The sequence below is a fragment of the Bidens hawaiensis genome, unplaced genomic scaffold, assembly GCF_021521415.1.
Source record: "Bidens hawaiensis isolate Kalapana, Puna unplaced genomic scaffold, B.hawaiensis_p1.1 tig00070940_1, whole genome shotgun sequence".
Taxonomy (NCBI): Eukaryota; Viridiplantae; Streptophyta; class Magnoliopsida; order Asterales; family Asteraceae; genus Bidens; species Bidens hawaiensis.
Genome location: NW_027502446.1, coordinates 31,188 through 45,338, shown reverse-complemented (window position 1 = coordinate 45,338; position 14,151 = coordinate 31,188). Strand labels below are relative to the sequence as shown.

The following is a 14,151-nucleotide window of genomic DNA, read 5'->3' as shown; positions in this document are numbered from 1 at the left end:
TGCCAAAAACATTGTCCCTTTGAAACTCCCATTTAGATGCGCCCCGTCGATTATAATCACTGGACGCAAACACCTAATAAAGCTTCTTACAAAAGAACCGATGACAATTAATAGCGTTAAACCGTTTAAATCGTCTCTTAAAGATATGAGTGTGAGTTCCAGGATTGGCAATCTCTAAATTGTGACTGTAAATCGGAAGTTTACCAAATGAATCCTCGGAAGAACCAACAAGAAGACTCTCGGCATAAACTTTACCTTTCCAGCCTTATTTGTAGGATAAATTGCATTGAATCTTTGACCAAGAATGTCAAAACATCCTTCCCTTTAAGGTTTCGTGTGTTGTCCTCAACCAAACCCTTGATGCAATGAGCCACCACTTTATTATTAGCATTACGATGATTAGGATGCATTTGCGTCTTAGAACATGTATGAACGTCATTAAATGACGTTATATTAAATGCTTGAGGATGCTACGTGACCGCAAAAACCATTCACACCCTTTAAATCTACAAACGAACTTCTAATCGTTGTTTGTTGGATTTCGAAGTTATAAACTCAAACCCCTCACTTAGTGCCATAATTCCTAACTCAAGTTGCAATTCTTCTTTGTTCAATAACACTTTCCTTAAAAAAGGATGCGAAGATGAACAAACTAATTTACGACCCTTTCCTTTCTTTGATTTATAAGAACTATCTTCAAGAAGTCACGATGGATCATCATTCAAATCAAAACACTCTTGAGTATCTACACATCCACTATCACCAACATCACCATATTCATAAGTTGATATATTCAAATCCGGTATACATTGTTTCCGGGGGACATTCAACTCACCGATAGCATCTGACATATAATCACCATGCTCTCCAACAACATACATGAACACTATTTCATAATTGTTCACTTTTTCAGCCTGTTTGAAAAAAGAGACGCGTCATAGTCATCTTCTATATCTAACGGATACAAGTACGATGAGAACTTATATGATAATCGTGAAATGTGGTTACCTTAAACCGAGCTTCAAGTAACCCAACAACTTCGTATGGTTGATGTTTGAATCAAGATTGGCACCTCCCCAATTACAGTTTGTTGGAACATATTCACAGCTTCCATCATTATTGTTTTGCCATTTACCACCATAACAAACTACAATGTTATCAAATTCCATGAAACCTGATTGAAACCTAATTGGAAATATACCTAAAGATCAAAAATGGAAGAAGATGAAGATAATGAAGAAGTTAAGGATAACACAATTATTAGATATAATTGATAGTTTAATTAAGAAAGTGGGGTCCAGCTGAAACCTAATTAGAAATATAGTCATATAGTCGGAGTAGACGGAATATTTAAAAAACTCTGTCGGTCGAGACGGAATACCAAAAATCCTATCGTTCTAGATGGGATTTAAACTTTCAAAACTTATAAGAACAAAAGATGAGAATATGATCTCCTTGAAACAAATTCATTTAAAATGCGTCTAGAATGCGAAATTCAAAAAGCTTTTTTTCTCAAGAAAAATAGAATTTGAAAGGATCAGATAAGAAACATAAGAAAACCGTCTGGAGAGACTGTTTTTTACAAAAGGATTTAAATAAGAGATTGGAACGAAAACCCCAAGATTTTCAAAAAACTAGTCGGGTTTGTCAGACTCATGCCAAGTATCAAGTTTTAATTGGCTCTTCAGTACAAATTACTAAGGTTAATTTGAGAAACTTGTAACTTTTTGGGTTTTTCTTTCTCTTTTCATTTAGGGATTTTTTCTTTAAAAAATACTCTATTAAGCCTATTTTGTGACGGATAATTATCAGAATTGTACTGTTTACTCGTGTAAACTACAAAATATTCTTAAAAGATCAAAATAAATGAAATTGTATATCGACAGCAAGCATGTACAACAAAAAGAAGTTGAAAATTACAACCACAAATCAAAAAAATTGGTAATTACTTATAAATCTAGATACACACAATTGCAACTCACCTGATGTTTGTAATATAATATTACATATTATTGTTATTATTAACTCAACAACTGAATCATCAACACATATTTTTATCTCCTTCTGGGCCTTGAAAAACTAGGTGACCCAACAGTTTGCTTCGCTCCAAAGCTCCTGCCCGGCGAGTCTCTAAACGAGCCATAACCCGCTACTGATTTAACCGTTGTGGGAACAACCGGATCCAACGGAAGCGACTCCACAAAACATGCAGTGTTGACTTGAGTCCTCTTGAGCTCTAATTGCAGTAGCTCGTTGCTACAATGTTGGCCAGTGCCTAAAAATAGCATATCGAATATACAGTTAACTTAGTAAAAAACAAGAATTCAGTAATTTCACCTATGGTTTGCCTTAATTTTCTAGTTACATCATTTTTTTTCAAAATTTTGCTAGAGAAACATTGTGGTTTGCATTTAATTGTCATTTAAATCCAGCTGACTAGCTCCATCCAACTTTTCAGCTAAGTTGAAGGGTATTTTAGCCTTTTTAACTTAGGTACAAGTTACTAATGCATGTACAATCATTCAATGCATACATTATATGAAAATGTAAAATATTTTTTAATTTGAAGAAAAGGTATATGTTTATAATATATATTTTTAATTAAACATGTGTAAATAAAAAATATTGTATTATTTAAATATCATCACCCCCTGCATTAATAAGTTATACCTAAGTAAAAAGACTAAAATGCCCGAAAAACGAACCCAGGTAGTGAGCCTGACTAAAATGGCAAGATCTGGAAAGCAGAGTGCCTCAGGCAGTCAGGCAAAATATATTTAAAAACATGATGTAACTGGCAATTAAGGGCTAAGTGGCAAACCACAGACTAAAGAAATTTACTACAAAAGTTGACACTATTTTATAAAAGCAATATTTATGTAGAGATACAAGCGACTTACAATAAGCTCATCGGGTGATACGGTCCCCCTGTTTATCATCTCCAACTAAATCATCACTTCCACGAGTTGCACGGCGGCGATGTTTTGGAGTATCACTGGGGTCAGACGAGCTCTCGTGGCTTTTTCCAATATTGCCCCTTGTAATGACCTTAAAGATTCACTCACTTCAGATGTAAAATACTGGTTTAATATGGTCTCGAAGTATTCAAGCTGCAAAACACAAGAACCATTTCAATTTTTAATCCAAAAGAATAATTATAAAAACACACCCCTATAATAACACGTAACATTGGTTTACCTCAAGCATGAGCTGGCAGAAACCATTTGCATCTAATATTCTTATATCAGTGTCTTTATGTTCATGAAAAAGACTGAGTAATGTGTCCATTAAACCTTCAACAAGAGTTCCAAGTATCTTGTCGAGTAAAGGTTTACAACCCCCCAGATACCTGCAATCAAGATTAACGGGTCAGCATGAGTTGACTGAAAACAGTGTCCAAAATATGAGTGAAAATACCTCAGCATGCACTGCTACAAGTGTGTGTATCAACTCCACAGACGTATCACGCACACCCTGAAATAATGGAAATATAAATTCATAATTAAAAATAAATCAAAGCATAAATTGGATTTAATATTATTTAAAAAATTTATTACTTTAACTGTAGGCACTGCTCCCCACTGTACTCCAGCATCCAATAAATAGTTAACAGCAGCGGTTCTAATGTTGTTTGCCTGAAAAATATGCAGAAAAACTTATTACTAAACAGATGATATATAATATTTACGGTTATGTTAATAAGCATATGTTAAAACTCAAATATTGAACCTTTGCCATGGTATACTGTGCAAGGACTTTCTCTTCAATACCAGAGAAAGATCTAACTAGATCATCCACATCATTGTCCACCTCATCTTTCCCCCTGCAAAATTTAGATGTTTTCGATAGTGCTGGTGTGGCATTTACCATTTGCATTCTCTAGATTTTTATTCTCGAGATAATCACAGACCGCATTTGTATTTGTTGACGTAAAAACCATTTAAACAACATTACAACAACTCAACAATATGTTATTTCCAAATTTAAAATAGCAAAAAAAGGATTTTGGGGGAAAATTAATACCTTGGGCTGCATCCAGATGTGTTTTATATTTATGATGCATTTCACGAGAAAGATCATCTTTGCAAAATCCAAGGTTACTCAACACCATCAACAGCTGTTGGTGTGGATTAGTAATACTTCCAGGAAGTGGTTCAAATGAATTTTCTTCAGAATATCCATTTTGAAACAATGAATTGTCATTTTCTTTATTTGATACGTTCTGACCGAGCTCAGTTCCAATCTGCTCCAAGTGACCTAATCATGTGCACAAAAAGGATTGGTCATAAGTACAGGTGTCAGTTTTAATCAATTTACTTATTAATGGGTCAATTCAGATTATGTTCTATTTTCTAACCGGTCAACCGAGTAATTCAAATAATAGCATAAAAAAGTCAAATCGTTTAAAAGGGATAAAGTCGCCCAAAGTGTACCCTTCTAAATCAAATCACTCAAAAACTAAGATTATTGTACAAATAATGTAACTCTGGCAATTATAGTTGACACTCATTATTAACAAAAAGTTCAAAACCTTTTAACGAAATATGTTTCAGATCAACCTGAACCGTTACCCAGATATACCCATTAGCCCATACAGCTAGGCTCAACCATTTTACCAACCTCTAATCATAAGCTAACAGAGTATAAACACATAAAAAAAGATAATAACGACCCTCTACATACCAGCAAAATCAAGCAAACAGTTCAAAAATGAAACCCTAACAGATTCTTGAGTTTCTTGAAAGAGTACAAACGCATCTTCTGATTTTGTTGCTTCATTCCCTAAAGACTGCATCATCCTGGAAAAATAAAGTTGCCACATCATTTGAATACTGTTGTACCATGTGCTTTTTATATTGTACTTTCTCCAGGTTTGAGGGTAGACTTGTCAAGAAAAATGTTTTACTTACGTATCTATCTGATCCATTGCAGTGACCATAACTGAACGAAACGCTAAAGGCAAGTGAGAAATCGTGTACGCAGATTTGTTTCTTTCTAGAACAGAAACCGGGACCCACAATTCGTTTCTTGATATCTCTTCAATTGATGACCTCATCCATGAACTAAGCCTTTGTATGTAAGTTTTTGTGATCTCACATTGAAGCGTACGCAAAGCCGCAACTGTTATCAAGAAATCGACAAATCAAGATAATCCGAGAAACAATAAAGTCAATAAGTCAACATACCTGCAACCGAAGGTGCTGCTTCTTTTGCTTCAAAAGCTTCACATGCTTTAGATATATCTGTTATAGCATCACTCATGTATGGTCGAAGAATATTTGACTCACCAAGATCAAGAAATGTGTTGTGGACCTACAGAATTAAGTAGCATTACAAATGATTCACAAAAGAATCTTGAATTACAAAGTTCTCATAAAAGAATATCCACCTTTGATTCATAAGCAGATATAGTGTTCTGTATCATTCCCGACACTTCATCAAGAGAGTGAGTTGAATATTTTTCGTCTCCCACCTGCTAATGAAAGATGTATCAATATAATAGAGTAAATAATATATTTACTCTAAAAGTAGGCCTGTAAACGAACCGAACTGTTCAGCGGGGAGTTTGTTTATGTGCGTTAAGTAAAATGAACATCAACATAAAATTTTGTTCATTTGGTTAAAGTTAAATGAACAAACATGAACACAATTCTCGTTCTTGAGACTACATCTAAGTTCATTCATTTAAATTCGTTTAAGTTTGGCCATTCACGTTCATTTGTGTTTGTTGGTTTACGTTTGTTTAAGTTCGTTCGTTTACGCTCAATATTTCATTATGTTTTTGCCCCCGTTGCCACTTACTGCAGTTTTAATAATTTTTAGGCCCAACACATTGTTCTTCACACCACTTTTAACTAGTCCTAGCACAATTATGATCATTCATCTATGTTCAGTTATATTTGTGAACCGTTTATTTAACTGTTAGCGAACGAATATAAACAAATACAAACATGTTCATTTTGGACATGAGCAAAAAAAACCCGTTTGTTTAAATTTTTGTGTTCGGTACCCCGTTTGTTCGGGTAAAGTTAAATGAGCGAACAAAACATGCTCCGTTCATGTTTATTCGGTTTGTTTACAAGCCTATCTAGAAGTTTGAAAATAATTAATTACCTTAGCAAATTTGCCACTTGAAACAGAAAGTGCAACCTTCCAGAAGGCTGGTATGTGATGAACAATAACAGCAGTTAATCTTCGTATGTATCTTCCAAGAAGAGCATCAAGTTCTTCAGAACCTGAATCTTTTGGTTGTGAATTTGATATTAACAAGTCATCTATAGGCATATCAACAGCACCCTGTAGAAAGTACACAAAAGTTGAAATTAAATAAGGTTTAAGATTTATAGTGGTTAGCAGAGATAATGTGTTTTTTAAATTACAAGAAAAGAAAGAAGTGCTCACAGATTCGTTTAAATCATTCTGGATTTTCCTCCACTTTTCATCTGATAGTGCTTTCTCATGTAGCTCATTTTGCAAATTCTCTATCCTTGTTTCATGATCAAAAGTGCACTTCTCAAGCAAACCTCGGATCCTATGATTCTGATATGTACACATAAAACAAGAAAATTAAAGCATTTACACACGTGTGTGTGTGTGTGTCTATATGCATAGGGCTGTAAACGAGCCAAGCCTGAATGGGCTCGTGCTTGGCTCAATTACAAGCCGAATCAAGCTGACTCAGCTCATGTACTTACAACCCGAACCGAGCCAGCTCGGCTCAAGCTGAAATGTTGGGCTCGAGCTTGGCTCGTAAAAAAACTCGAGCTGGCTCGTCTATTATTAAAATAAAATTAATTTTACTTTTTTACAATAGATGAATATAAACTTTGGGTTTTAATACAAATAAGCCAGCTAAACGATCCTAACGAGTGAACCAACAAACCGAGCTTACCTTTGCTTGCGCTCGGCTCATTTACAAGCTGGCCGACTCGGCTCGTTTAGAATACGAGCCAATTTCAAGCGAGCTATTTTCGAGCAAGCCACTAGCTTTTTAAACAGCCATATATGTGTGTGCATGTGTAGACATATGTACGTATACAAATGTAAAATTTGCTTATGTGATTTCAAAATCAAGCTATAATTTTTGTATTAGCTTCTCACTTGTATATTTAGATAATGGCGAACAGGATCTGACTCAGGTTCCAGCTCCAGTAAAAGTCTCACAACGTTTTCAAGCTACAATAAACATCGAAGAATAATATTAAAAAACTTAATTTTATTGGTATATGAATACGTATTGTCCTTACATTGGTTAAGTCAATCTGTGGATCTTCCATAGACCGATAAAGCATGCCTTTGAACTCTTGCATAACTTTTTCAACCTCTTCAAGAACACGTTTCAATATACCAACCTATACATTACAAAAGACAACAACACAATATTAAAATAAAATTACAAACATGAATATAAAGAGAAATTAAGTTTAGTTATTGTACATGAGAAGGAAGAACAATTGACTTTGCTTTCCTGTACTCTCTGACTGCCAAGTCATACTCTCCCTTACTAATATTGCCACGAATCGCACTCGGTAAGTTAAATAATGTACGAAACCTCTGAAGCATTCCTTGAACTGACCTAATCTTTTCTGCTTGAGCCTAAAAAATAAAAACACAATTTATCAAATTAAAACTTTTAAACTTAATGTTCCTCAAACCTCCATATAAAATCCAAGTTTAAATGTTAAAACCTGTCTTTCAAGTAAAGGTGCGAAAGCACGATTAGCCACAGAAGTAACTCCTTGGATGGAACTATATAAATGTGAGGTCCCACATCCTTCCGGATCTTCTTCTATTCTTCTCAGTTTTGACTCGATATCTGTAATAATAAACATTCATCACTATGCATAATGACCATTACGCCCTCAGTGATTAGTACTTACCATCAATGGTTGTTTTGCAAGAGACAAAGCAGTCAAAATTTTCTTTGACCAATTGTTTTCTCTGTTGAGTCCGTCCTTTGAGATCTGTTTTTAAAGCCATAGCACCGGCCTCTAGATCAGCTGCAGGTGTGTCTCGGTGCACTCGGGATAGGAATAATTTTGGATCAAATTTCTCAGAGTAATACATCAACTTCTCTGTGCATTCATTTTAAGACGTTTTGTTAGTATAAAGCTGCAAAAAGGCCAGCTTCATTTTTGACCAATTGTTGAAGAAAACTATCAAGCACCTACTATTCTAAAGCAATCATTCATTTTCTAATTTGGGTCATGCTTCTTATGCAAATCCAGCAAAAATCCACATTCACATGACAAATACATGCCAAAAAGATATGGTTAGTGCCAAATTGAAAAGAAGTGTAATTCAAAATTCTAAAGGTCACCTAACCTTAGGCCTGTAAATGAACAGAATGAACACGAACATGAACAGAGCATGTTTGTGTTTGTTCATTTAACTTTGAGCGAACAGGGTTTTCTTGTTGGTGTTAGTTTGTTAAGAAAACAAGTGTGTTCGTGTACTTATATGTTTGTTTGTTAATAGGATAAACAAACGGTTCACGAATGTAAACGAATGAACACAACTGAATATAGATGAGTGGAAATAACCAAGTGAACACCGATTAAAAGTAAACATGAGCATAAATATGTTAATGTTGGGCCTGCAAAATTACTGAAACTAGACTAAATTGCAACGGGTCGAAAAAATTTAGATGCCTATGTAAATAACTGAACTTAAACAAACTAATAAAAGAACGTAAACAAAAAAAAGATAAACGTGCATCACTATTGTAAGAATCGGGGATTAATCGCTAGTTGTGAGTTACTGATTAAATCGGTGGCATTATTCGGTAGTCGGTCCTGGTCAGCCCAAATCAAACCTTGTTTTTTTATGGATAGGCAATTGAACCTTGGTTTAACTTGTTAACCCCAGTTATTGGTTTTTCTCATTGATTTGTTACATTTACATTTTTAAATGTTTATGTTTGAACTATACAGTGTGAAGTTTGAAGTACTTATGTAAACTTTTGAACTATACTATATGAACTTTTGAACTATACTATGTGAACTTTGAAGTACTTATGTGAACTTTTATATGTTACTTATCAAAATTATATATGTATACTTTTTTAAAAAAATATGTATAAAAATTCTAATTTGAGTCGGCACCCCCATCGGCCGACTAGCGCCTAGCGAGTTCTACAACACTAACATACGTAAATGAACAAATGAGACGTGTTCATGTTTGTTCGTTTAACTATAAGAACAAAAAACTTGTTCACAATAGTTCGTTTATTTAATAAACGAAAATAACCAAATGGTTCACGAACAAGTCACTTAACGTTTGGTTTATTTACATGCATGCCTAACCTCACCCTAACCACCATTATGCATATTCTATGTTAATTTGAATGCCACGTATATTATCAAAAACAATCAACATTGGTTGTTTACATCACACTAACGATTAAGATGTTCTTACTGCATATCAATGTTGTAAAAGTAGGTCTACAAGGCCGAGTACTCCCCGAGACGAGTACTCGGTACAAGGTATGGCGTCGAGACGAGTTTCTTTAACTCCGCCTAGTTACTAAGAATCGATCATAGTTGGTCAACCTCAGCCAAAATCACATCCAGTTGGTCAACTTGGACCGATTTTAACTTAAAAAAATAAAACATAATTGGTTTTTATGTAATATTAAAGAAAAATATCCTTTTTAAAATTAACAAGTAGCAATTAAAGAATAATTTAGTATTTAAAAATGTTTTTCTTATATATATATTGATATTCACTTATATTGTCATAAAAATTAGTAAACTTATGATATTTGACATATATATAATCTCCAAAAATTAATTTGCTTTATAAAATTATATTTACCATTTCCGAGTGCTATCCGAGTACACCCCGAGTACACCCAACTACCTAGTCAGTCGCCTAGGGTCCGCCTAGCGACTTTTGCAACCTTGCTTCATATGTAACTTATTCGATTTGATCCACAAATGTAAGAGAAAGCCCTAAAAGTTATATACATAATATTCCACTACAACTAGTCAACCACATATACATTTTAACCAAAGATACATGAGAGCATGTTGCATGAATGACCATAACTACTTGTAACTATATCAAATGCCCTTCAAGGGAATATGTCAGAGAATAGTAACCAAGTTTCTAAAGTGTTCCAATTAGGTCACTCATGCAATTTTTCTCCAAATTAGGTCACTAAATCTTTAAATCGAGCCTCGTCGGATTTTTTATATGTCTAGAAAGCAATGGAGGAGTACATGTGTATGTGTGTGTGTGCGGGGGGGTGCAGGATTTGCAATATATGTAGTTATATTTAACAATAAATTTTTATATGTCTAGAAAGCAATGGAGGAGAACCTGTGGGGGGGACAGGATTTGCAATATATGTAGTTATATTTAAAAAAAATAAAAACGTTAGTTATATTAAAAATACAAAATTAAATTCACGTTACTACTCACATCAACATCAAAAAATAGATAAAAACATTTCTCACTGAAACAAAAACAAAACATGATAAAAAAACATGTTAAAACCTGTAATTTAATAATAATGAAAGTTGAGTGACTTAACTGAAACACTTTTTAAACTTGAGTGACCTAATTGGAACATTTTTGAAACTTGGTTACTAACTTACTATTCTACAAAGTTACCCCACCGTTCAAAAAATAAGATATGTACATGAAACAGTAAAACATTTGAATCGATCTATACCTCGCATATCAGAATCTATTTTGTCAGAGTTGGCTGGAGAACTTGCGGCATATTCATTGACCAGCCTCAAGGTTCTGGTGTCTATAACCCTGTTATAAACAATAACCATATTTAATAATAACAATTAGCTGAAAATCATGAACCACGGATTGGAAAAAGAACGGCACAGGAGATCTAATACGTCAATCTTTGTAGTAAATAATACTATATAGGTAACAGTTAAATAACAAAATGAATATTTACCCGAGTCCTAGAGGATCTACAAGTTCCATAACACGTGAAAAAGACTGTAAATTATTAAACCCCTTTATCGCCACTGATGGTTTCTTCTCAAACTTTTGTGTTGTGGGAACTGTTCTAGTCTCTCTCATGTCCCGAACCCTTCTGCCAAGCTGTCACAACAAGAACACTTTAGATAATTTAATTGTTGTCCAAAATTAAATAAAAACTATGTCTCAAAGCTAAAAGAGTTAACTATTGATGCAACCTTTGTTGCTTGAGGCACTTATTATCAAATAATTAGCAGTCTTCTAGTTGTGTCATACTAGACTGTAAAATATATCATCCCAAATTCTATGGTAACAAGTATATTGCATGATATAATATTAATGATATATCAAGAAAAGCAACATATGTTTGAATATTGTTCTATACTTTGAAGATACCACCGCTGAAAATCAAATCAAAAATCAATTGGTTCCAAAAGAGTATGTATCATAAATTATGATCAATTAACCAGTATCTCCAAATCCGTTAAACAACATGATTCAAAGCATTCAAAATAAATCCACATCAAATAGAGAAGAAAACAGGAAACACAAAAACTATAATGTCAAACGATCAAATATAGTTATGGTAGGTAGACAAACATATATTTTTTCTTTAATTTTTAAATTGTAGTACATGAATATCCTAGTCTGTCGATAATTTTTCTACCAAAAGTTCAGTCGTTATAAAATATCCATACACTACAGGTAAAAGAAAGAATGGTAGCATGACACAAATCTATTTGCAAAAGACGCTTTACTTATAAGAAATGAATGTTATACTTGTACAATGCAAGCAAGGGTGCGTTAGAGTTTTACCATATGTTTTATAACAAGATTTACTGCTTACTAAAATTAGTTAAAATTTCTTCCAAACAACTTGGTTGATAAGGTTAAACGAATACATGGATTCATTTATTTGAATTAGTGAGAGAACGGTTCATATCACGATCCATCAACTAGATCATGGATGAAATAAAATCAATGCATTATCCTACTAATTCATACTTCCACTACTATGTTTCAAATTTTGAACAATTGATTGTAAATATCCCCTTAGTGGTTCATACTCACTTTAAATACAATTCCAAAATTCGAGACCAAATCTTAGAGCATCTAAAGGCATTGCATATTGTGCAAGAAAAAAAACACCTACTAAAGTTAAGCAACAAAACCTAATATAAATTGCTGCTATACTTGAAGAGCTAAAACCCTAGCGGAAATATATCGGATATCGGCCAATGACCGAGATATCGGTAATTATAACATGATTTAACACAAACAATTCAGTACCGTGAACAAACTAACCTTTTGCAACTTACAAAACACTAGCAAATGTAGCAAGTAGGAACTGATTCATACTTAAAACACTAGCATTAAACACTAAAACTTGACGATTAAGACTTAAAAAACTGATATCGGGGTCCAACATCGTTCATTATCAGGATTAATATTTTGCACCGACTGAAATTTTACCAAGGAACCAATAACCAAAATATTAGCGATATCGAGTGCAAAGAGCAAGATTGTTTGCATCAAACGACAAAACCGAAAGCGAAAAGACGGCATACCTCAGCTTCGTCGACTCGCTTCCAATTATCCGGTTCGTCCCCATCCCACACTTTGTCATCCACCTTGGCCCCACCTCTGAGGCAATTCCTCGAGCCGAGCTTGCGATCAGCAACGGAATCATCTTCATCTCCGGAGGATATACTAAGCATCTCGACCTCATCGTCCTCGGTGGCGTTCCGGCGATGCTGCGTGGTGGTAGGGTTAGGGTTAGGGTTAGGGTTCCTGAGGTGGTTTGACGGAGGTTGAACGAAATTGACTACGGGCTTGGAGGATCTGGATTGAGATGTGCGCGTGTAGTTGACGTCTCGCTGCGACTGTTCTCGTAGTGCCATCTGCAACAGCTCCTCGTCGTCACTGGAACTCATTTTCTCTTTATTTGACTTGACAACACCAAGATACAAAGAAGATATAGATCTCAGTTTAGTTTCTAAGAGGAGGGGGGGGGGGGGGGTTGAATGAATGAATGAATAAGTTCAGACCTCTTCGTCTAAAGTCAAGCCGTCACGCCAAGCACTGCTTGACTTCGGTTTTCATTTCGGTTTCGGTTTCGCTTAACTTCATCCGCAATAAAAAAGTAATTACGTATAAGCTCAAAACAGTACACCCAAAATTAAAGTAGTAAATTCCTATGTTAGTAGTAGCGCCATTGGTATAGCATATGATATAAAACCCGAGCGTTGATAAAATGTGAGCGTTATTACGGCGAGTGGACGTGAATGCAGTCGTACCCGTTCTGTTAACAAAAAAAGGAGGGACACTTGTATAAGTTATGATAAATATATATATATATATATATATATCATATTTAAAACGGTGTTTATTGGGCCAATTAAACATGTGCTTCGCGATGGTGAGTCGACACAAATTTGGTGGGCATCGGTGATGTTTGTTACGGTACCGAATATTACCCAAAAAAATAAAGTCGTCAAATTGAAAAAAAATGGATAAAACATGGGCTTTGCATTAACGAATCAACACGAATTCGATCCGTATTGGTTACGTTCGTTACGTTAACACAGGTAAAGAAAAGGATAAAATAAAAAATAAACAAAACATATAAAGCAAAAGAAAATGCCTAACAGGATATTCTATAAAAATCTTTGTGCATCGTTTTTAATCTTATATATATATATATAATCTGTAGAGCCTACCTCAGAATCGGGCTTCCAAGATGGGAGAAGAGACTCAATAGAAGCCTAACAAGGAATGTCCAGGATAAATAATAATAATAATAATAATAATAATAAGAGAGTGCGGAACAAGAAACCAAGTATGATCAAGTCTGGAGATCTCCAAGACACTATTCCCTGGACCAAAGGGGAAGGACTCGAGGGAAACATGTTTCCTGACCTAAAGCTAAGGCAGGCAGGCAGGTGCCTCATGTCAAGGCAAAGTACAAGGGATAAAAGGTTGTAGAGCGAAGACTCAAAAGAACAAATAATGACCCACTGTGTAATACCCCAAGGGCTGGAAGCCCATGTATTGTCCATGTAACATGTTGCATTCTTCCCAGTATATAAAGTATAAAAGGGGGGAAGAAACATCGGCATGCAATTTTCTACTCATTCTTCACATTTAATCGGTTTTCGTTACGTTTGTTACGTTACCTAAACTCAATCAAACTAAAAACAACAA

The 14,151-nt window shown here is 34.6% G+C and overlaps 1 pseudogene; it reads right to left on the bottom strand.

Annotated features, from left to right (window-relative positions):
- Positions 1 to 1,882: 1,882 nt before the first annotated feature.
- On the bottom strand, positions 1,883 to 12,881 carry LOC143605724 (exocyst complex component SEC5B-like; annotated as a pseudogene).
- Positions 12,882 to 14,151: the final 1,270 nt, after the last annotated feature.